This window comes from Acomys minous (assembly GCF_964271855.1).
Source record: "Acomys minous genome assembly, chromosome: 6".
NCBI lineage: Eukaryota > Metazoa > Chordata > Mammalia > Rodentia > Muridae > Acomys > Acomys minous.
In genome coordinates, this window is record NC_140487.1 from 34,934,222 (window position 1) to 34,960,182 (window position 25,961).

General features: G+C 41.0%; 1 protein-coding gene across 12 annotated transcripts in view; it reads left to right on the top strand.

Annotated features, from left to right (window-relative positions):
• Positions 1-25,961, top strand: part of MAGI2 (membrane associated guanylate kinase, WW and PDZ domain containing 2) — a 1,410,398-nt gene that overhangs the window by 647,301 nt on the left and 737,136 nt on the right. Inside the window, exon 1 of one of the 12 annotated variants that reach the window (XM_084787256.1) lies at positions 4,123-4,466. The exons of the other annotated variants lie outside the window; for them this stretch is intronic. The gene's annotated coding sequence lies outside the window, so the exon portion shown is untranslated. Of the gene's footprint in view, positions 1-4,122; positions 4,467-25,961 lie in introns of those variants that run through there. 12 annotated transcript variants of the gene reach the window in all.

Genomic DNA, 25,961 nt, shown 5'->3' on the forward strand with positions numbered 1-25,961 from the left:
CCCTCATGTGACCAAGGAGTCTGCAGTAGTTACAGCATCCGGCAGGATGAGAACAGTGTCTCTAAGCAACAAAACAATTTGGAAGCGATAGGGGAACGTACCGGATCATGTATGAAACAAAATGAAGTTGGTTCAAACCAGTAGACAGAATAAAGAGATGACACATCCTCTGGGAAGCAATGAGAAGTTGCCTGCTAGTGTCCAGTGGCCTCCCAGACCCAGCCACTGCACTTTGTAAGAGGAAGACCCCTCTCTCTTGGAGCTAGCTGGATTCTTCTGGGTTGGCGCAAGCATCCTCCAGAACAGCTTCTGAGTGGTCTTTGCCTCAGGCTTCCTCTAAAAAAAAAAAAAAAAAAAAAAAAGGAATGTTTCTCCAGTTTGACTACATTGTAACCACCTTGAAAATCAGGATTCTTTGTCTTGTCTCCAGAGAATTCTGATTCTCTGAATCTGCAGGTAATTCTAATACACCTGTGGTTGTGAACCCTAACAAAACCAGCACTGTGCTCATTGCCTAAGAGGCTTGTTAAAACTTGGTATTCCTAGGGTTCTCCAGTGTGGTATACACTCAGTGTGTTCACTCTCATGGGTTTGTGTGTATTTAGAAACCTGTGAAATACTGCTGTGATCTGCCTTTCACATTGGCATCAAAATAACTTTAGCATGCAAAGACCATCAGGCAAAGCCATGGCATTACAGAAGAAGCACAGGCGTCCAGAGCCTGGTCCAGCCTACGCTTTGAGATGCTCAAGACCTCTGCAGTCCAACCACACCAGGGTCCACAAGTCTCCACGTCTCTGTGCCTGTAATCACGCTGCCCTTTTCTCAACTAGATAACTACTACATTCTAAAGCTCAGTTCAAGTCCCACCCATTCTCGTCTACTGCTCTTCCTACCACTAAGAATTTTCTTCCTTTTCTGAGTTTCCATAGCACCTTGTACCACGTACTGTCACTTCTATTTCCTGCCAATGGTAACTGTAGTTTGAGTAGCTCATAGGAGTCAGACTCTGTTTGTCTTATGCCCTTCTGTGCTCAGCATTGTGCCCAGTCCAAAGGATATGCCCACTGAGCATTAGTTAAGTAAGTGAGCACACAAATGGAGATTTCTTTCACCATACGTCAGCAATTTAGAAGTCGTAGGAAAGATTTTAGAACATTGCCTCTAACTAGTTGCTATAAAATATGTATTAGTGTATTTTTATTTTAAGTTAGCTTCCCATTGGTAAGCTTTAATGGGCCTTTTAAAATCAAGATCCTTTGACTTTAATCAAATAACAAGAAGACCAGATAAATATCTTTTAAAATACCGAGGAACTTAAGCATTGTTGTACAGTAGCATTTGGGTTGAATCCCACATGCTATGTAATATAATACAGAATGCCCCTTAATCTCCATCATTGGCAGCATCACGCATAACATACTCAAGGAAGGTGCTTCTATCGGTCAAAGAAAAACATTTTAAGAGTGAGAAAAGAAAGAGAGAAACAAACAAACAAACATCACAAACAAAGCCGGGCATGGTGACACATGCATATAATCCCAGCACTTGAGGAGGCAGAGGCAGGTGGATCTCTATGAGTTCGAGGCCAGCTTCATCTACAAAGCGAGTCCAGAATAGTCAAGGCTACATAGAGAAACCATGTCTTGAAAAACCAAAGGAAAACAAAACAAAACAAAACAACAACAACAACAACAACAAAACTAGCAAAGTCAAACTGTGAGTAAACTTGGAAATAAAACACCTAATGCTGAAGGGAGGAAAAGATAAAACCCACAAATGTGGTTCTAAGAGACAGTCAGCTCAAATCGTGTTTTCTTCCTAAAAAATTGTAGGTCTTCCTAAATGTGTCTAAGCTGACTTACTTTTCTGCAGAAGGATATTTTTTACTGTCCAATGTTTCGATGCCAATTTTTTTGTAGCACAAACTGGAGTTAATTCCGTAGCCAGTTAGCATATAATTTATTTGAAAAAGCTTAAATTGGATATTTCCATGCAAGGTAACACTTTTAAAATCCAAAGTGGTGAATAGTTGTTACTCATTTTCTGTCTGGTCTAAATGATGTTTATGGAGCGGACTGTGTGCATTTCAGCTTGATGCCCTGGCACACCAACAATCTACCTTGCCTTTGACTTCATTCTTGAGGGAACAAGACGTGGTTGGTATGAGAGGTTTTTTTTGTTTGTTTGTTTTTTATAAACTGGGAGGAGGTGGAAGTAATTTCTGTCCCTGCTTATTATGATCAGTCCTCGCAGACACATCTATACCAAAGCATAGTCTGACAAAGACTACACAACACATTTATTTGATCATAGTTTCCCGGGGCAAGGCAGTCTTTATCTTCCAGGCCCAAAGCCCCAGTAAAATATGCATGCCTACACTTGGGTTTAGTAAACCATGGACAGCCATGTAGAAAGAAATAGGCCTGGACAAACAAGGTTGGATGTAAGGCTGAGTATGGAACTCGGAGAAGCCATCTGGCCGAGTCTCTGTGTAGTGTGTCTTCTTGTGGCTGTGAGGCAGGTCTTCAGGAATGGAACAGACAGCAAAGGAGGAAGATGAGGCTAGTTAAGACAGGTAAGCTTTGTGCATTGTTTTTGAGAAACAAGGTTTTGGTTTCTATGTCTCCTTTTTGATAAAGAAAGAAAGAAAGAAAGAAAGAAAGAAAGAAAGAAAGAAATTCAGTTCCTACTGGTTGGGAGCAGTGGGGCAGGCGATGTATAAAAGAAGGCGGCAGGAAAAGGACAGTGACAGAAGAGGCTTCCCTTCCATGACCTTCTGCATCCTGAGCCCTCACACTATCGTCATTGTTGTCAGGATGATGAGGTCTTATGCCACATTTAACATTGTCCTCTTACACTGAGCCATCAGGGTCTTGAAATTAAGAATGCATGGCTAGAACTTGCAGTATAGCTCAGTAGTAGGGTATTTTCCTAACATATGCGGGGCTGATTTGATCAGTAGAACCTCAAAAATACTTAATTTTAAACCCACACATAGACCTCCAAAGGTCAAGTACAAGTTCTGCTGTGCCTCATTCTCTTTCTCAGCCTCACTTTTCCTAATCACTTTTTATCTGAAACAGTTTATAAATGTCATCTTGTCTTTCTTTGCCGTGCCACAAAGGACAGGTGACATATCTTTCCTGTTTAGCAGCAGGCTTCCCATTGTCTGTCAGGAGTGTCACAGTGGAGAACCAATTGGCAGTGGCTTGCTCAGTAGATGCCAGGCCAGTGGCTATGCGCTCATCTTCCGCGCTGTGAGTGAGCACAGGCTTTGCCTCTTGGCCCTGAGTCTCAGGGATAAGAATCTCCCTGGCATCTTCTCTTGCCGTCTTCTGGACCAGGGATGGAGAAGGAAGAAAGATGCCCTCTACTACTGCTGTATGTGCTCCTCATTAATACTGAGAAACTGAGGCAAGAGAAAGGGGAAATCTCTCTGCCTAAGAGCTAAGTTGTTACCTGATATGGGACCTAGTTGCACAACATGAAAATTGCCGGGAGTTTTGCCACCCCTCCCCGCTTTGCGTTGTTATTATTATCTTTTATAATGGCCCCTTAACTTCAGGATATGTTAACTGGATTGCAAGGAACATAGCAATTAGGAAAAGCGTGTAATAGTAAAATTAGTGACTTTTGACCCTCCACAGGAAAAAGAAGCATCGGTGCTCCCAAGTTTAAAGGAATTGTTCAGTTGGGTGATGCTGAAAGGATGCAGGCTTGTTATTAACATTGAAAAGTTTAATTACATTTCATTATACTATGCTAGCTTCTCTTAATTGCTAAAAGGGGACTATGAAAGGAAAACCAAAAATGCTTAATCTCTAGGAGCTTTCCCCTTGGCTTTGTAATGTAAATGTTCCTGTGTGGATATTAAAACTCACACATTCCATCCATCTCACAGGCTTTCAAGGGAAGGGTCACCTGACTTCACCTAGAGGCGCGCCCCTCCCTCTCTAGGGGAAATCCAAAAGTGAGAGACAGACAGACTTTGGTCTAAGCCAGGTTTTCACGCTGTGAGATGTAAATGACCCTGACTGATTGGGAATGGGAATCCAGTGAGGTTGCTAAGTGGGGGGTGGGGGTGGGGGTGGGAGAAAGGAGGGAGAGAGCGTATGCCAGAGAAGCGAGAGGAGGAGAAAAGAGGAGAGGAGAGGGGAGAGAGAGAGAGAGAGAGAGAGAGAGAGAGAGAGAGAGAGGAGCTGCATGCTTCATCTTTGAGAGGAGGGAAAACAAAAGAGCTCAGGATCAGTTTTGTGTTGCTGTGTGTCTAGCTTCAAGACGGAAATTCTAGACATTGATGCTGGCAGGATCAAAGCTCAGCTAAGACCACTTCTCCCAAGAAGATAATTTGATCGGAGCATGGGTTGGATCAGTACAGGTGGTTTGAGAAGGCGCTGACTGAGGACCATGGAAAGGTGGGAGAGGACGCGCGGCTCCTGAGCTTGCTCTGAGCTCAGCACCAGGTTAGTAAGCTTTAGGCGACCGGCTCCGGCTTCGGGATTTCTGTGTGTGTGTGTGTGTGTGTGTGTGTGTGTGTGTGTGTGTGTGTGTGTTCTATTTATAGCTTCCGTACCCTCCTGTTCCCCAACCCCTGGGTAAGACAGTGCTATATTCTACCAGATGTGAACCTAAACTTGCTTTGACTCTCACTTCGTATACTGAATGCCTTTCTCTGGCTTCCGGAGCTTTTGTTTAATACAGCCAGCAGAGAGCCATCATGATGTCTCCTTCTGAGTCACAATGTGTGCTTCTGCCCAAGAGATTGTCAGGTGGCTGTTTGGAGAATAGTTAGCATTTTGCCCCACCAGGCTGCAAATGCATGTTGAAGGTATTGTCAAATGTAAACAGTAAATATCTGCTGACTTGGCATTTTGGCTAATGTCAAAATAATTTTCAGATAACCCACTCTATTTGCCTTATGTGAATCCCCCACAATTGAGTTTAAATATTATAACTTTGAAATGTCACCCCGTCAACAAAGGCACACCCCAGGTATTCTTCCAGCAACGCGTTTTACCTCCTACTGAAGCCAAAGGTTTAAAAAAAAAAAATCTTAAAATGCCCCTGGGCTTGGGGAAATAATACAGTGCGGTATGATTAAATTAGGTTCAAAGCTTTTTTTGTTTTAAATGAGTGGGTCCAGATGCATGTACATCGAATGCATAATTTCTCTCACTTCTGGCTTTGCAGATAGTGTCTTTTGTTCCAGCATGAGTATTTCCCCGTGTTTTTACAAAGAAAGCATTGCCTGTGGTTTATTGAGAACTGGAGGCTTCTGTGCCAATTTGCCATTGTACCCTGGTCAAGAATCTGCTCCATTCTGAAGTAAACTGCCTAGAGGTATTAGTCAGAACGCTGCAGGAGGGCGAGGAGTGGGAGAGGAGCCTTTTCTCTTCCTGTTCTTTCCCCCCCTTTAACTCAGAAGTGTCTAATTTCCATGATTGTCAGAGGAAACGTGAGGGCATTTAGTTTTGAATAGGATGCAGATGTGTACTATGCGGTTGCCGAACGCATCTATTCCAACGATGTTCAGAGCTAAGGGGATCAGATTTGCAATGGACAATTTAGGAAAATGTTCTGTGAGGGTGACTGGTTGCGTCCCCTTGGACCAAATTAAGATGCGCTCTGGCAGGGCACGAGACGCTGTGAGCTGACATTTTCTTGTGAAGCTGGTGAAAAATGGCTCCATATCTCTCCTCCCGTCCTGAGGAGATGGTCCTCAAGTGCGGAGCCCTTCGCCAGCACTGTGATTCGCTGTGCTCGTCGGTGTCTTCTGAGAGGGACGGGCTGACTCTTGCTTCCTTCGGTTTGCCTGCCTTCTAAAATCTCGGCTTGAATGGAGAGTGGGTGGTGACGGTTTTTACTTGAAATACAAACTACCCAGAGCAAAGCTTGCAGCAGATCACTTCCCGGCAGCCACGGGTTTCCATTTTTAAAAGGGTAGATTAGATTTGTTGGGACATGACAGGAGGCACTCTTTGTGTGCAAGTCAACTACTGCTCTAAGAAAATGCCCCCCACCCCCCACCCCTCACCCCCGCCTCCATCTCGTGTGGCCTTTTGCATTTGGACTTTGGGCACAGAAAGTGACAGGTAAAAACCTAAGGGTACCTGCCCATCCGCTCTCTCTTTGAGACTGTAAAGCTGCCATTTCCTGTCCTGTGGCTTCTCTCTCTTGTGTGAATCTATTGTGCTGGGAGAAAGCTGGGTCCCAGAGTTAGAAGGCAGGGAAGGAGCACACTTCCGTGCTGTCCTACGCCAGTGCTTATTAAGGAATTCCTGTGCCGAGCAGGTGGTGGGGGCGTTGGAGCAGCCACGCCACTCGCCACTCCTTTGCTCCTTTATCCAGGCTTCAGTTTGTGAACGTTCCCACCAGCAGAGGCAGAGGCTCCACTTTAGCAGAGGACTGTGGGTGAAGGAGCATGTGTTGTTGGGGTGTGTAAAATCCACTGTTCTCTATTGCACAGCATTCTAAAAAAAACGATTCTGAGAGTGCGAGGCATGGCCATGTGGAGGGGGCTGGGTGCCGCATGTTTTAGGCATAAGGTGCCGTGCTAAAGAACTTACCCGCTAAAGAAGGCAACACGAGGATGCAGAACAGTGCAGTAGTGTGCGCACTGCACTGGGAGAATTGTTCCTTACATTATGTGATAGTTCCTAGTTATAGACACTTAAAAGACCCTCAGTGCTTCCTGCAGAATGGTTTGGGGTCATCTTTGTACTAGCACAAGTGCAGCTTTATTTAGTTCAGTGATTCTAATGGCATTGTAGTAATTGCACCACTGACGGGTATCCATCTAAAGGTTTATATTATTAGTACCTTTCTGTATGGAAGAACGAGGACCGAGATTTTTCTTGGGGTCTCTCTGAGATAATTTTTGATAAAGCTCCAAGCTCACTGTGACCATACATTAGCCCCTGCAGTAGCACAACCCAGCAGGGACTTTGTCACAGCATGTACAAGTGATTCCATGCGGACAGTGTGGGTATGGGACATGGTGTGCTTTGGGAGAACTGATGTAATTGTATTAGAACAATGGACGAGACAGCAGACAGGACAATAAATGTAGGAGACTCGAAGTTCATGAGAGGATGGACAGGGTCACTCTTCCAGACTGTTGATGACCCCAGCCGAGGTGCAGCAGCCTAAGAAGTTGCAGGCATGGATAAGCAGAGGTCCTCGTGTGCAATCCAAGGATCAGTTCCCTAGCTGCTTCTGAAGTGAGGCAGCACTCGGTACAAACTAGGAACCCAGAAGAGTTAGGAAGCTTTAGAATTTACAAACACGTTTTGTCTTGTCTTAGAAGCAGTAAAAACAGCTAAAAGCCAGAACCGGGTCCAAGCACAGTAGTCTTCAGGGAGAAGCCAGCAACCTTGGAACTTTTTTTTTTTTTGCAATGGGGGTGCATGTTGCCTGAGTTTATGACTTCCCTTTCATTGGGGGGTTCCTCAACCGAGAGCCAGACTAGACAAGTGATTGCCTGCCACTGAGCTATACACTCCAGCCCCTCCCAAGGAATCCTTATGGGGGCTGGAAAAGAAAAGAGGCACATGGCAAAATGTTCTCCTCACTTTGAATGTAGAACATAAAAAAAAATTCTTAAGAGTAAAACTGGTTTTTCATAAGCTGCCTGTGGTATAGAAAGGAAACGTTAAGATAGAGCAATCAAGTTTTAGACAAAGATAATTGATCCCCACTTAGTCCTTGAAATATTTGTTAGCACAGAGTTAGGAAATCTCAAAAGGTCTTAGGCTGTGGGGCCTGGTTTCAGAAATTCATGGTCTCTATCACTTTTGGAGTCTCTGACCTAAAATTCTATTTTGAATTGTTATTAAAATCCTTAGTAGACGGCAACATGACATTAAGTAAGCAGAGGCATAATGAAAGGCACCGAGCTTAAAATACTTCAATTTTATGTTCAATTTTGGGTACATTTCTCCTCAGAGTCTGTTCTATCACTAGCATTTGTTGAAAGTGACACAACTTGCAGTAATCTCACTGAGACCCCAGTTGCTTACTATGAAGATAACAACACTTTAGTGTAATAGAGAAAATTGAATTATATAGTTATTTTGACTGCATTAGATTGCTGGAGATTTGTTTGGTTGGTGGGCTGTTTTCTAAATCAGAATCTTCCTACTGTGTGAATTATGAGTCCATGCTATGCACAGATGTCAGTGGTGAACCTTTAGACTGTATTGGTTCTTTCCCTAGTTCTCATGATGAGGGTAGCTTGGTCACACACTAAAAAGTGTGTGCTTTCTGAAAGCAGGGGATGGTCCCCTTTTCTCTCTTACATCATCCACGTCCCTCAGGATGCTGAGCACACATCAGATTCAAAGAGTGTAATAATGACCTGAGAGGTGTTTGACAGTTTACTATCCACCTCTTAGAATAGTTGTTGTCAGTGTAACGTTTCTTCGTTGTAACTTAAATCGGCAAAGGACGACAAACTCCAGCGTATTCAAGGAAACTCATATTTGTGTGTTTGAAACAGGAAGCTCCGTGCCAGGCAGTTCACCAATGTAGGCTTGATAAGAGACCACTGTCAGGTCCTCTCTGAGGTAAACCGGTCCTGTAAGCAGTTCTAGATATGTTAGGCTGAAGGTTTACATTTTCCACCCAAGAAAAAAAAAATCCCAAGAAAACTGTGAGCCACACTATTGAACTCAAGGATCCTTCCAAGCACTGTCCACAAGATGCATGGACAGTGCAGTAGGAAAAGACAACAGAGTGAGAAACATGAACTGACCCTTATGGTTTCCTTTACATAGAGGACTAGAAAATGACCTATGGAGGCAGGACCTTCTGGCCCAATGTGTATACATTGTTTCCTTCCTTCTTTCCTCCCCTCCTCCATGCCTCCCTTCCCTTCTTCTTTTCTTGAGACACATTAGCACTATGGTATACAAACTGACTTTTAAAAGCTTTACATTGGAATGATCCTCCTACTTCAACTCCCCCTGCTCAAGGAGTAGTTAGGACTCCAGATATGCATCACCACACTTGCCAGGCAATGGGTTCTTGATCTTTGGAACCAACAGACCTTCATTAGAGATCCTACAGAGCTTCATGTTTTGTTTGATGCTGAGGTCTTAACACATGCTCTTTCCTTTGCCAAAGCCCTTTTGTGCTCAGTCCTTTGCTTCACTATGAAATGTGCTCAGGCTCTACCCTCGCCCCACCCCACCCCAGCCAGGTGTGTGGATGCTCAGCTTTATGCGAGTTACCATTATTTGGTTAATATCAGTGTCTACTAGGAGGCAGAGACTTCTGAAGCCAGAGCTGAAGCTCATTTTACTCAAAGTAACTTCATGGGTCTCGTGTTATGTCAGCTTACACATTAAGTGTGTACTGAATGGTTGGTGAGGGAGCAACTGAATGAAAAGAACTATTACTAAGGAAACAGCATTGTTCAACGATACAGTGCTGGCCAGAAAACAATTCTCTACATTGGATTGTCAAGTTTTACAGTTCTTTAACTAGGCTAACCCCAAGATGAGCCCCTTATTAGGAATTTCCACCTCTGAAAAATATTGGCGTGATTGTTGTTGCAATATTAAACAAACAAACAGACAGACAGACCCTTTGTTATCTTTGTAAAATCAATCCTGAGTAAAATTGTGTCTCTCGCTCCCTCTAAGCTCCTCCTTTCGAAAGTGCTTATTTTTCTACATCTCTGCTCTCATCACTATTAGTTTTTTGTGTCTTCTGGGTCTCATCTGAAAGGAGTTACACATTTCTAACCAAGCTCCTACTTATCTTCTGAGCCTAGGAAGCTCTCCCAAGGTAGAACTCTCCCAGCAGAACTTGCTTATTAAACAAAGTTGTGTAGCGCTTCTCACTCTTGTGGGCTGCAAAGGAACAGGGTGGACCTTGTCTGCAAAGGGCTGTCTTTCTTCAAAGACTCTCAGGGGAAAAATTGACAACTGCTTCGTGAGTCTATGTGTGAGAGCTTCATTTCTTAGGGTATATTTTATAACACAAGAGCACAGAATAAAGTACTTAAGGAAGAGGTATGACTTCTAGCGAACCAGGGACAATAAGTGTCATTGAAACTATCAGAGCAGAGAGAAAGGCCAGTTTAAAATTATGGAGAAATGTTGACTGAAAATGGTCAGAGTGATTCACCACACACATCTTGAAGTCATGTGAAGACAATACTTGGGTTTATTTTACTAGATGCAATGGGGGGCGGGGCTTTATCCCTAAGTTCGTTGTCATTTCATTCAAGCGATAACCTTGAGATTCTGTGAGTTAGCACATCTAGCATTTATATTCCTGGACACTAGAATTTCCTTCCCACTTTGCCTTCAAGTACCTTATTTCAGCATTTAGAACTAATCTCAAAGAACTTTTCTGTCAGAGGTGCTTTTAAAGATTCTTTTAGCAATATTGATCACTTTAATTGAGGCTTATTGAAAGTGCTCAGCATAGCTCTCTTGTGGTTTATGCTCTATAAATACATCATCGTCTTATTGATAGATAGTCAGGTTTTCATTTCATTGCATTCTCCCTAACACCCCTTGGAAACCCTAACTTCCCACCAGAGCACGGGAGGAGGGAGTTGTCTCCTCTGGCCTTCCAGTTGTCCTTAAACTACAATACTAAGAATCATTTAGAAATATATTATTAATATTTCTGAACTCTACAAGCCAAGTTTTGGATGTTTCAGTTAAAATCCTGAGAAAGATGAACCAAGTTCAAGTATATAGGTTGAAAATATTTAAATGATTTTTGTATGTAGGACAGGTGATAATAAAAGTTGTTGATAATAGTTTCCATTTTATTGAGTGGGTTTCAGATATGGTGTAGAAGATATTCAATTCTATGAGAAATCATTAGTCTGGGTTTTGTGTTGTTTTGTTTCTGGTTTAGCTGGAAATGCTTAGTCAGCGTGAGTCTTCATTTAGAAAGTGCAATCTCTTTTAGGACCACTTGCCAATAAATGCTATTGTAAACTGCCCTTGACAAGAAGTCACACACATAGTCTTTTAGGTGTCTTTGCCATGACAACAGGAAAAGAAAGTTTATATCATCCTAATATCACAGACAGGCCCTTTCTAACACCTGTGTTCATGACCTTCAGTATGTGCTAGGGAAAGAGACGCATTAAACAGTGAAATCTTCCCATCCCCCTTTTATTACAAAAGACAAAATATGAGAGAGCTGGAATTGGCTAGTAAAATATGAAATTCTACTCTGTGTGTGTCTTTCAGGTATGATCACTCATTCTCATTTTCTGGTGCAGCAAGCTTTTATGTGTATAGGGCTGCAAATGCAACTTATGCTTCCTAGTTTATAGGTGCCGCTCCAGAAACAATAGGTCTTTCATGATTGGTACACTTGTGCTTAGGAAGCTCCCTTGCTACTGCCATATACCTAAGATGGCAGCAAAAAACTTGGTTTTAAACCATTAATACATCTATTAAGAGCTCATATTCCTCAAACCTGAAAGAATGCTTTTAACTGATTGTTCAGAATGTTGTGTGTCTAAACCCGAATTGAGGTTTATCAAAAAGGCTGATGTTTTCTCATCCTTGTCTTAACAATCACTCTCACAAAGCATGCAAAATGATAATGTGTTACTTTGATATATGTGAGCCTTCCTGTGACTTTCCCCTCTCACAACTGGAATGTTCTTTCCAAGGTGCACGCTAATTATTAAAATGGGCCTTCTATGAAACCTGTCCCATTCCGTGCTCTCTGGAGCCTAGCAAATGATGTCGGCTTCTATCCTAACCATATGCATGTCCACATGCATGATGTCCGTTGTGCTTTTCTGCTTGGAGTTCACCCCACTGGATTAGATTCTTTCCCAAAGTCATCTGTTTGATTACCTTCCTGTGGCATTGACTAATCGAAGATGATAAGTTCTCATGGGCTTCGCTTATGTCTTGAAGAAGCTGGCCCTCTTCCTGTCCACACCATGGAAGAAGGAGTATAATTTGACTTTATAAAATTAAATAGTTCAAACTCTCCATTTGATATAACCTTATTTTTATAACTAAAACATAAATTAAGAATTCTAAAAATTACTGCTATTTTTTTCACTAGCCCATAAAATTTAATGCTCACGTGTGAACAGTGAAAGGTAAAAATGAAAGGAAATGAAGCCTAATCTTTTGATCTGTGATATCAATTTTGTAGATAATACAGGCTTGCATTGTCTCTTAAAATCTATTCACTGCAGTGTGTGTGTGTGTGTGTGTGTGTGTGTGTGTGTGTGTGTGTGTGTGTGTGTTTGAGTGCATGGACATGCACCATGAGTGATCAGGTCTTACAGATGTCAGAAGTACCAGCTACCCAGGAGCTAGAGTTACAGAAGATTGTGAGCCACCACGTGGGGGGCTGGGAACTGAACTTGGGTCATCTGCAAGAGCAGCCAGTGTTCATAACCACTGAGCAACTTCTTGAGCCTCATGTTTGTCTTTTTGTCTGAAGCTGGTTCCCATCTTTCCTCAGCCCAGTGCTCCTTTGTACCCTGTCTGTACTTGCTATGAGAAGATAAAGAGATGTGTTATCTCCGCAGCTGCACTGTTGTGAATTTGGTCTTTAGACCAGGAACATCATCATTATTTTAGAAGTTGTTGTAAATATAATCTCAGGCTTCATCTCAACCCATTGGTTTAGAGTCTGTATATTTTTACCAAGATTCCTAAATGGTGCAATTCTCTGATAATGTTCGAAGGGCAGTGTTTAGAGAAATCCTTCTATGAAATTTTGATTGTTCTGCGTTGCCTATGGGTTAGCTGGTAACTTGAGGACACGCAGTGAATTAAGGGAGTTCTTTTCTCAAGCTGTAACATGGAAGCAATTTCTTTTTCAAGTCTCACATGACCCAGAAAAGGGAGAAGCTAAAACCCTTCCCTCTAGACCACCATCCACATTGGCTAGGGACATGCATAGAAACAGCAGGGGAGGATAGAACGAAGTCTAGATTTTTATCAGAAATTAGGTCCAGAAAACTGTGAAGATTCCTTTGGCTTTCAAACTTCAACTTCCTTTTCAGTAAAGTGAGGATTAAAGTACTTCTTGGAAATGCTGTTCTGATACTGGTGATGAGACAAAAAAAAATTCCTACGGCATTTCTGGATCTCTGGCATAGCACAGACACTCAATAAATAAACAGGAGCTTTAGCTGACATTTTCTTATACCAGTTCCTTTCAGCTGCTGGAGGATGCTGAGATGTGATCACTTCTACTGCCGTTTTCTAAGTGTTTGCCTCAGGTACATCTTGACAATGGACATTAATGTTCCAGTTGGTTTGAGGTTCTGATGCCTGAGTTCAAGAAGACAATCTAATGGCCGTCATGCTCTTACTTTATATGTATTCTAAGAGTAGCATAAACATTCCTGGAATTACAAAAGAAAAGACTTGGAGGTCTTCATACCATTTCCTTTCTTTTCCCAATCAAACAGACTCTGGGTGCCACCCAATAAGCTTGTCAAGGAGTGTTAATCTTAGCATTTGCCAATGGAGGAAACTTGCCTCATTACCCAAGATACAGGAGTTTAGCTTGGGAGTATACAATGTTCATATGTAGAATCTAGAGCCATTTCTCTCACATCATTAGGAAGCCAAATAGTCACCTGAGTTTGAGGTAGTTAAGCAGTAGGGGAGATGCTGGCTAATGGACAAAGAATTATAGCCAGGAGGTACACATTTCAAAAGGCCTGTTCAATAGCAAGATGACTATAGTTTCTGATAAATCAACAAATATAAAGAAAGTGGGTTTTAGGTCCTTGCATCACTAAAATACCAACGTTGTGGTGTGTTGCACATAATAATTGGACTACAATGTAAATGTTCTTAACAGCATTATATGGTACAAGATAAAGATACATTTTATCTGTCAATTAAAAATATAAATGAAATTTCATCTAGGGGGAAATTTCTCTTACTTAAAACAGTGCTCATGCTTGAACCCAGGGCGCGATGCATCCTGTGCATATGTTTTACTATTAAGTTACTTTTCCAGCTCAAATGAAAATTTTAATATTGAAACTTCTACACCATTATTACATACTAGATTACAATGTAGTACTAAAATATTGTATTATGCAGAAAATCATATAGGTTATGGAAGGCCAAATATCAGAGAAAAATTTCAGAGCAATCTCTTTTATTTATTTATTTTTGAAGGTTTAACTTGAGAAAACTAATATTTTTATCTTGGAAAATAGAAGAAATGTGTGATAAAAATTTCACACATAAACTTACACCTTAAGATATCCAACTATCTTTAATATGCAAATTATTTGGTTATAGCAATAATATGAAAGAAAATAACAGGCATTTTTCTTAATTAACAATTTGTGGTCACAACTCTATATTCATATTATTGTTTCAAACAACTAATGAGTTTATCCCAATGTGATGTTCAAGTTCTCACATGGAAATGAACATTGCCACATTAAATCTGCCTTTTTGTCATTTACAACCAGAAGGGAAAAATAAAAGCTTCTAATTAAGCATTCTTAGATTCCACTTTTAGCTATATACATTTTAAAGCTCAATTATATTCAAATCATACTTTTAAAAGTCATCTACTGTTATTGCCTTAGATTTTGGTGGCTTTCTCGATTGAGATTTATCTGATCACCTTAGTGGTGTGGGTATTAGCCTAACTGAATTCAAAACTGCAAAGTAGAGAAGCCATTTGTCTTTATGTGTACATATATATAATTTTAAATAGGTTAGACTCTCAAATTGCAAGATCTAAAATATTAAATATTTATACTTTATTTCTACTACAATCCCTAACTCTGGGAAGCTTGAGAGTTCTTAACACTAGAACACTATTCTTATTTACTTTCCACGTATTTCCAAAAGGATTCTTTCTGATAATGGTCTTCCTAAGAGTGTATACCAGAACTACACCTGCATCCCATGAGTTGATGAGTACTTTAAGCAAACATTGTACATTGCCAGATTTGGTTAGCTGCTAACAATGTAGGGCTCTTTAGGTCCATAAAAAACTCTATAGTTGTGTGAAATATGACATGAATGTGGTGCGCTGCCTACCACTATAGTATAACTATGCACACAGGGAGGGGTATGTCACTCTACCTGGACCAGTAGAGGAATGAAGAACTACAAAATCCAAGAACTAATATCACTGCTTCAGTTGCAGGAAAAGGGAAGGCTATTTGGTCAGAAGAAACAGTGTTGCCTGAGATACATAAAGAGTTTTTTGTGGCTGGAGAGATGGCTCAGCATTTAAGAGCACTGACTGCTTTCCTAGAGGACTCGGGTTCAGTTCCCAGCACTCATATGAGTACAGGCAGCTCCTGTCTGTAATGTTAGTTCTAGGTGATCAGACGCACTCTTCTAGACTACACACACACACACACACACACACACACACACACACACACACACACCTAAATAATAGATAATAACGTCTGGGCTAGGGAGACGGCTCATGGGTTAAGAGCACTGGCTGCTCTTCTAGATGACCTGGGTTTAATTCCCAGCAGCTACATGTCAGCATACAACTGTCTGTATCTCCGGTTCCAGGGGCTTTATTCTACCGGGCATGAATGTGGTGCATGTATCTGTGCATGCAGGCAAGATACCCATAGACATAAAACAATTAAAACACAACTCAAATTTTAAAATCCCCCAAAATAATATTATTTTTTAGAGAACAGTATCAGAAGCGACATATAAGCAGGGTATAGGCAAATGAAGGAGCGTGACGGGGCTCTTTTATAATGGGGTGTCTTCTTACAGTTTGTCTCTTGGCCGTTTTTATAGAGACATATGTGTAAGGATTTTTGTATCATGTTTTAGGGTCAAAAAAATCCAGTGCACACACCATTTTTCCCAGCTGTACCTCCACACATAAAAACACATTTTACTACATACTTCTTGGAAATAATAATAATAATAAAAGAGAATGTTAGAAAAACAGAAGTTGGCAGAATTATAAACACTGTAGTTCTGAGTCTATGAAGCTAAGAGGGACTTTTATAACTGTATTTTAACATATCCCATTCATTCATATTAGAGTGATCTATCGAATACCTGCTATGTTTTAGGCATTGGTCCAGATGCTTGGGATATGGCAATAAACACAATAAAGGAAAAAAAATTTTCATGAGAGAGGCCAATAATGCAAAAGTTAATTCAGTAAAATGGAGCCATCCCCAATACGAGGAAAATTAAATGAGTCAAGGTCTCAAGCTATATTTTGGGATGGAAAACAAGGGAAGGCAGTACTGAAAAGACAACTGAGTCAAAGTCTTGGCAGAAATGGGGGGCTGTGGGCATGGGAAGGTGTAGGGCTGTTGAGCATGCTCAGTTCCCACTGTTTATTTGTCATCCAAGAAGACTGACTGGTCCTCAAGGCAGCTAGGAATAAAGTCTTAGAATGCAAGAATGATGTTCCTGGAAAAGTGCACATGTAGCAGTCACGACCTTATGGTGTGTGTTTAATGGCATGAGCTAAGGGTAGAGTATGGAAAAGAAAGGGGTCTCACTACACCGAGCACTGCAGCACATTTAGCTGAAGGGATTAGAAGAAATCAGAAGTCACAGACAGAAAGAAGAGAGGAGAACAAGAGACACTTGTGACCACTATGCTGAGTTAAGAATTCCTTTAAAGACAGGGTGAGTATCTATGTCGGCTGCTCATCGTATAAGCTGAGGACTCACTAGTGACTACTGGTTTTAGCAACAAAGACGTCAAGAGAATCAAAAGAGAAGTGGAGACAGAGCACGGATAGCTCCTTTAAACTTGGTTTTTTTGGCTTTCACTGGAGGGAAAACAGGGTCAACGGATTTTTTTTTCAGGACATTCAGGTATTAAATATAATGATTTAAGAAAGAAAAATAAGTAAACAGAAGAAGAGCTGCATTTCGCTGCCTCTGTGTAGGTTTGCTGTTTCTGCAGTACTCAGGCTTCTACATGGCGCGTTACCAGTAAGTTAGCACACTGGCCGTGGTTTTTATGTTCTATTTTGAAACAGGCTCTTGCTATGTGACTGAAGCTACCCTTGAACTCGGCATCTTCCGGCCTCAGCCTCCGAGTACCTGAAATTACAGGTGTGCATTAGTGTCCGGCCTTTGTGGGTCTTTAGATAAGTCACGCCTTCCAGAACACAGGTTACTGTGGCCTGTGTCTAGTTAGCAGCACCAAACCAGCATGCGTAGGCGGAGAGGTGGGTGGGGAGATTTGGTGGTGGGAGCTGTACATGTTCTTCTCTGATGAAATTAATTTCTCAGTGAAAATTCAAGCAAGATTAAAGTGGAGGCTGAATGGAGGTTATTAGAGGAAACACGAGGCTTTGAAGTCTGGACAGGTGAGAAAAATAGTTGTATAGAGAAGGAGAAGAATGCTCCCAGGGTAGCATTATGGGTCTTCTGGGAACTGGTGGTCTCGTGGAAGATACGTAGCTGCATTTACTGGGCTTTGGGTATTTCATGAAGCAAGGGGAGCAAGAAGGTCAGGTGAATGCATTAATGTGACTGCAGTGGAAAGAGGACAAGGGCGATGCTGAGAGAGTAGAGAAGGATGGGACAGCGGGCATGCGCAGTGGGACCATTGCTGGATTAGCCGGTTGAGGATCTCAGAAGGACCGAAAGGTGGCTTCTTCTGAACGGAGAGGAGAGGAGAGGAGTTCTGTACCTGTCTGTCAGGAGTATCAGATTTCCCACAACACTCTCAGGTGCCATGATGGTGCATTAAACTGTCTTATTTTTAAAAAATGGCCCTCATTTTATGCAAACATGGCTGCCAAATGCATGTATTACCACCCATTCCCACTAATTGGCTCATTCTCTGAACAACTGGCAAAGCAGCACATGCTGAGGTTGCAGCTGCTCCTTTATCCACAGTTGCCTCTGGAGAGGCAAAAGAGACAACTAAAGACATTGTATTAGTCTGTTTCCTGGCGGCTACTTGATGTGTTCCCGCGAATCCAGGCGCTGATAATGATCAAAAGAGATGCTGGAGTGCACGCTTGCATTGATAGGCGCACTCCAGTCTGGGTAGGTATTGCACTGGGATGTCATGGTGTCCATAAAATGGAAGCTAGGCGTACGTTTCTTCTTGGCTAGCCAGAGGTGAGGGATTGGCTTTCTGTTGCCCCATCTCTTCTATCAAGGAGGCGTTTCCCCCTGACTAAACTTAGGTGGAAAAATGGTAGCCCCTCCTGAGGCTAGGTATATGTGGCCCTAATCTGGTGTCACATCCTTCTTTTAGTACCCTTAGGCGTTCTAACTCAGGTCCCTTTGTTTCTGAGGCTCTTATGATTGTGGTGCAGACTGATATGATAATAGGGTGAAAATAACAGAAATTAAACAGGATTACTGTGGAAGGTGGAATCCCTCAGTTTTCCTGACAGTGGCCCATCCTTCTGTAAGCTGACCAGTTGGATTTGGGAGCTTAATTTAACATGGTTCAGTATCTAGTCATTCATATATAGTTGTGGCTATGAAATGAAACAAGCCACAATCCTCTAACACCACAGAATAAAATTTCAACTGTCAAAGAAAGCAATACAATTTAAAATCATTTTATTTTTAACTTCATGTGCATGGGAGTGTGTGCACATATGCGTGCGTGCGTGCATGCATGCGTGCGTGCGTGTGTGTGTGTGCATGCGTGTGTGTGTGTGTGTGTGTGTGTGTGTGTGTGTGTGTGCAGGTAACTGGGGAGGACCAGAGCTGGAGTAATAGGCAGTTGTGAACCACATGGCATTGGGTAATGGGAACCAAGCTTGGGTCCTCTGCAAGAGCAGTATAAATTCTTGACCACTGAACAATTTTTCCAGCTCCCCTATAATACAATTTCAACATTATCCAGTAAATGACAGCTATACTTCAAAACTTTGTATCAAACTGTAGTCCTTGGGAGTATGGTATGAATTTGGCTTTCCCATTACAAATGTACCATACTTTCCTAATCTGTGCATATATGTGAGTGCTCAGATATGCATGCTCAGATGTATGAAGGAGCACTGGTGCACAGGGGGAAGAAATGACCTCATGTCCATCTCTTGAGAAAAGATCACTTATTAGCCTGGAGCTTGCTGAGTGGGGTAGGCTGGTTGAAAGTCCTCCCAGGGATCTCTATTTCTTCCCTCTTAACTCTGGGTTTGCCACCATGCCTAGCACTTTTTTCATGGTTCTGGAGATCAAATTCTGGTCTTTGTGCTTTTGAGACAGGCACTTTACAGACTGCTATATTCCACAAGCCCACAGTATACAATACCCACATCATAAACTTGAGCACCAGCCTTACTTCAGTACAGGTTTTGGTGGAAACAAATGATGTCTGTTGGCTGACGTGCATAGTTAGCTAGACCACACATAAGATGTGTAACAGGTTATTCTTGAGATTAAAATCATTTAGTCTCTCCTCTGCTCTGATACATTTCTCTTCCTTTAGAAGGGTGCATTATTAAACTCCCAGTGTTCAAATGCTCTGCTAACTTAAGTAATAGGATGTTGGACATACTATAAAAGATATTACCTTGGCCTGCAAAGGTTGAATTTCATTGCATGCAAAACCAAAGTCTGAGCCTTACAGTACATTTTTCATAATAGAGACCATCCATCAAGGTGCAAAAAGGCATGCTAAAGCAATGAGGGGCATTAAAGCAAATGACTTGGTAACTCAGATATAAATGAACTGCCTTCCCCTATGGTAAGCTCACCTACAGGATCAGAACGGTGTTGTGCACGTTGAGAAGGAGATCTACACAGCCAGCAGAAGTGACCTATTGGAAGTGGGTTTGATCCATTTACATCTCTGAATCATTTCTACGTACATTAAACACCAAACCTGATCTTCTATACAATTTTTATGCTGATTACCCATGTGTAGTCTTTAGTTGTATCAAGAGTATCTAGTCTTCCCATTCTAACAAATGATGTCTTTAAAACTAATGTTTGTTATAAACTTGATAGTTTTGGGTTCCCTAAGGGTTTTCAAGAATCCAAACTTCTCTATTCACCATTTAATATTAAGAAAAAAAAGTCAATAAATCCATGTACCTCATAATGGATATTTGAACTTTAATTTGGTTTTTTTTTTCCTTCTGTTTAATATCAATGACTTTTTTCCTTGCTGGGGATTGAACCCAGAACATCCCTCAGGCTGGGGAAATGCTCTACTGCTGAACTATATTCTCATTCCTTGGCAGCCCTTTTAGTCTTTTCAATCTTCATTCATCATTTAGACTTGTACTTCCCAAACTGAATGCTCTTCAGTTTTTTCTAAAGTTCAAGTTTTCTTTGCGTGAACTGAAGACTTCTATTTCTTAAGCTGCAGGTCTGCATACAAGCGACAGTTCTTTTTTTGGCTTTTGTTCATCTGCTAATGTCTTGCTTTCATGCTCAATTTTGATTTAAGTTTTTTACTAGAAATAAACTCCTTGGCAGACAGGTGGCCTTGAATTCTGTAGTATCCACTGCTTTGAAGAAAGGCCCATCAGCCATCATTTCCCTGTGGGTAGTGGGCCATTTTTTCTGTTTTTAAGATTCATTCTCAATCTCTCTGTCTCTGTCTGTCTCTCTCTGCCTCCTTCCTTCCCTTCTTCCTTTTGTCCCTCCCCAAGTCTGTTTTTAGCAATGACCATGATTTGAAATTCAAATAAAAGTCTTCCTTGATGCTATATGAGGTCATCTGTAAGTTACGTTTTCTACCAAATTTAGAAAATTGGGAGTCGTTATGCCCTTAATAATTTCCCTGCCCCATTTTTTCTCCATCTGCTGTCACTCTCATAGAATATATCTTATATATTTCAATATCATCCCACAGATAACAAAGACACTGTTTATTTGTATTTATTTTATGAGCTCATGTTGGTTATTTGTCATTAATCTCACTTCAAGTGTATAAATCCTTTGTTCTGCTTTCTGCTGTGAGACATGCGAGTGAGTTTTGTTGTTCAGATATTGAATATTTTATTTCTTGGATTTCTATTTCTAAAGTGTCTATCCCTCTTCTGTGATTTGTTTGTTTAATGACACATCCCTCTTCTGTGATTTGTTTGTTTAATGACATATTGTTTTCCTTTAAGCCTTTGAACAGTTACTTTAAAGTAGATCTCAGCCAATTGTGGTCATCCTTACTGATGTCTTTACTGTGAATATGGGTGACATTTTCTTGTTGCTTACTCTATCTAATTCTAAAGTAGATATTGCTGTTCTGTGTTCAGACTACTAAGAAATAATTGTTTTTGTTTCAGCAATGGTTAATCCCCTTAAAGTTACAAAATGTCTTACATCTTCAAAACCAGACAGTTGGAAAAAGCTTAATATATTTTTGGTCTTCTTTATTTTAAACAGCATGCTCGGAGTAGCACAGATATCTGGGTAGAATTTGAAAATTCCCTCCTAGGTTCTTTTCTTTCTATATGAGAAGAAATACAGAAGCCTGGCAGCTGGTCTGAGTAACAAATGAGGCTTGATGCTGTTAGACATTACATTCAGCTATCAATAGAAGGCTGTGATGTTCTTATGTTAAATATTATATATATATATATATATATATATATATATATATATATATATATATATAATCTCAAAATACTTTTATCAGACTCATCTATTTTATGACTATAATGGATTAATATAAAAAGGCTGTGAATAAATTATAATAATTTTTAAAAATGTAAGAAGATAAAGAGGTCATTCTACTATCACGTCCCGAAACAAATAAAACTAAACAAGAACATTATTCTGCCCTCAAGAATAACCTAGCTTCCCCTTTGTGCCTGATATCTGACTGCTACAGCTCTTTCAGGTCTTTAGAGAAGAAAAGCTATGGTCCTGATCAAACAAATATCTACCTCCAAGCACTAACAATGGATCCATACTATAACTCAGATTCCCAGAGCAGTCCTCAAAAGAACAAGAGCGGAAGCTGTAATTCCAGAGCATGGGACCATTCCTGTATTTTCCCACAGAGTGGGTCCTAGCTCATTTCAAGGAGCCCAAACCCCCACTTTGTTCACTTCATACCCCCAGTCATCATTGCTTAAGTGTTATCACTCACTTTCTGGTAACCATAGTGGACGCCAAGTCTGAACTCTGAGAATTTTCAAACCACAGAACAAATGAGTTTTCAATTCAATTTATAGCCACTACGCATTGTATCTCCTCTATCTACCCTACGGCAAAAACGATGGAAAGACACCTGGTACTAGTCTGTCTTTTTAGCCTCTGCCTGCTTTTCCTTATTTTTTTAGTGCCTTTAGGTAGTCATTTATTATTGTTTGCCTATAGTTTACAGTCACTATCACCAGAAAATTGCCGAAAATAACATCACCATTAGCAAAGCAAAAGTCTTTTTCTTGTTATTAGAATACAGCACTCTGTGTCCTGAGATCTGTCCACAGGCTGAGAGCTCATTCTGGGATTCCACAACTTGAAAGTAGCTATCCTATTGCATTACAGGAAGGCATGAGCTACAGCGGCTAAGTGAATCTAAATTGGGAAACTTGAGAAGGCCAAGTAGGTCATTTAGCAAGAGGCTTACTACACTTTTGATATTTGCTTCCTGGGTAGGAAGCAACAACCATGTCCAAATAATATAACTATAACAAAGTGTCCATTTCTGTGTACAATTCGATGAAGTGTCATGGGTCACTAACTAGCTAGATATTGATGTAGCATACAAATGCTTTTCTGGAAATGACTGAAAGGTAGAAAGCCAGAACTTAAAAAAAAACTGTTGCAACAATGAAAGCTTAAGGTTGAAGTTAATGCACCTTTAATTTTTCTGAAACTGCACATGACTGTTATATATTAAGGGAGAAGGCGTGGTTCTACTTCTTGTGAGAGTCAAGAACTCTAGCAGCACGTTCTTTTTCTCTGTCATTGATATGGTCTCTTGATTTTTGACAAAGAAACCAAATATATCCAATGGAAAAAGGATAGCATCTTCAACAAATGGTGCTGGTCTCCCTAGATGTCTACATGTAGAAAAATGCAATTAGATCCATATTTGTCACCATGCACAAAACTCAAGTGCAAGTGGATTAAAGACCTCAACATAAAACCAGACACACTAAATCAGTTAGAAGAAAAAGTGGGGAAGAGCCTGGAACACATTGGCACAGGAAACAACTTCCTAAACAGAACATCAACAGCCCAGGCCTTAAGGTAAATACTTAATAAATGGGACCTCATGAGGCTGAGAAGCTTCTGGAAGGCAGGAGACACTGTCAACAGAACAAAGTGACAGCCTACAGACTGGGAAAAGATCTTCACCAACCCTACATCTGACAAAGGTCTAATATCCAAAATATATAAAGAACTCAAGAAATTAAACACCACCAAACCAAATAACACAATTGAGAAATGGAGATTGGAACTAAACAGAGAATTCTCAACAGAGGAATATCAAATGGCTGAGAAACACTTAAAGAAATGCTCAACCTCCTTAGTCATCAGGCAAATGGAAGTCAAAACAACTGTGAGAGTCCATCTTACACCCATCAGAATGGCTAAGATCAAAAATTCAAGTGACACAACATGCTGGTGTGGATGTGGAGGAAGAGGAACACTCTCTCATTGCTGGTGGGAATGCAAACTTGTATAACGTTTTTGGAAATCTATCTGGTGCTTTCTCAGAAAACTGGGAATAAGACTTCCTCAAGACTCAGCTAGTCCACTTCTTGGAATATACCAAAAAAAAAAAAAAAGCTCCACCACACAACAAGAACATGTGCTCAACCATGTTCATAGCAGTTTTATTCATAATAGCCAGAACAAGGAAACAGCCTAAATGTCCCTCAGTTGAAGAATGGACAAAGAAACTATGGTACATTTACACTACGAAATACTACTCAGCTATAAAAAAACAAGGAAATCCTGAAATTTGTGGACAAATGGATGGAATTGGAAACGATCATACTGAGTGAGTTAACCCAGAAGCAGACTCACATGGTATATACTCACTTTTAATTGGGCACTAGCACAAAAAGCATTTCCCATAAAAGTCTTCACTTACCAGGAGATTGGGATAGATGTGAGGACATCCTACTAGGACTCTAGGTAAGACAAATATAGGAGATGGGGAAATAGAAGGACCCAGAGGGTCTTAGAAATCTACAAGGAGAACATCTTGATGGATGGATCAAGGCCCAGGGGGGATCTGCTCAAACTATTGAACTAACTAAGGACAATACAAGTGGTAAACATTGAAATCCTACTCTGATCTAGCCAATGGACAGGACATTCTCCACAGTTATGTGGAGAGCAGGGACTGACTCTGACATGAACTCTGGTGCCCCATATTTCACCACCTGCCCTTGATGGGGAGGCCTGGTAGCACTCAAAGAAAGAATAAGCAGGCTACCAAGATGAGACTTGATAGCCTATGACCATATAGTGGGGGAGGAGATCCTCCTTGGTCGCAGACCTAGGGGAGGGGAATAGGGTGAAAGTGGGAGGGAGGGAAGATACAAGTGATGGGATAACAATTGAGTTGTAATCTTAATAAATTATTTAAATAAGTTAAAAAAAATCAAACAAACAAGCAAAAAAAGAAAGTCCAGTGAGTTTCTGCCAGGAGTTACACTTGTCTGAGTCTCTCTAAGAGACAAGGCTTTACTGCTGTTTCCTCCAGAATCTCCCACATGACTCACGAGCAGCATACATCATCACTCGGTCGGCGAGCTTTGCAGCTTGCTCGTGCTTTGGAGATTCTTCAGCCATTGAAATTTACCTATGTTCCATTAAATTGAAGAGATTCACCCCTTTCTTACGTGTATCTTGTATCAGCACAAGTCTTTTAAGAAGCATGAATGCTGCCTTTGAGGACAGTTGCTGCTGTAGTACCTCTACCTTCCAGTCCCCAGCTCGCTCCTGAACCACTCCTGAAGTCCTCTTACTTACTGAAGCCGTCCTCCAGGGAACTCACTCACTGCTTATCCATAGCTTATCCATCTAATATGTTTATTTAATTTGTCTTCCAGTTTTCCCACTGGAATCCTTGGGGTAGAGGTGTACCAGTTTTGATCATTGAACGCAGGTCGTGTGCTAAAGCCGTGTTTGGCATATGAAAATTCCTCAACATATATACAATGAACGAATGAATGAATGAACAAAATAAAATGCTTATATAAATCACTTTTATTTGGCCACCTATTTGAAAGACACGGAGTTCTCCGTGCCTTCTTCCTCTTTCTTTCCCATTAAGCCAGTTGCTATATGCATCTATGTAGGGCACAGCCCAGCTTTTTTTTTTAAAACTCTTTTCTGAAAAACTGTTAACATCTCCTTATTGTCTATAAAATGAAATCCAAACTCCCGGCTTGGCATTTGAGGTCCTCTGCAGCAGAGCTTTGCTCTGCCAACAACTTCATCCAGCAACGCCCTCCTTCTGTTTCTGCTCTCCCACGTGATCTTCGGGCTTGCTTTCCCATTGCCTTTGTTAAATGCAGGCTCTCCCATACTTTAGAAGTACACTTCCGACGCCCCTTACCTTGATTTCCTTTCACCATCAATCATGTCTTAATAAAATTTAACTTGCTGCTTATATTTGTTTTCTTTTTCCTCCTCAGAATATTAGCTCCATGAAAATCAGAGTTGGGTCATGCTTTCTGTAAGAGCATCCGTTTATAATAGTGCTTTCCCTACTGGAATCAGTTCACAATAATACTGCCTCACTCGTAGGACTAAATCAAAATAGTGCCCTGTCTGAACAGCTTGGGCACCTTTTACTTAGATTTCCTCTCCCTACTCTGCACACACACCTAAGCCCTACCAATTTTCCATGGCTCAGCCAAAATGCAACCTCTTTTTAGAAAATTCCCCGGCTCTCCTGAGCTGACAGGCAGATGATCTAGTTCCTCCAAACAGTGCTAGCATTTAAATCAAACTGCTTTCGTCTCAGTGGAGAAGCAATTCCTGCATATGCTTTTCAAGCTTCTGTGAAGTCTTGTTCCTGCTTTAACAGACCCATAGGAAGAAGTGTCATTGCTAACTCCTCTT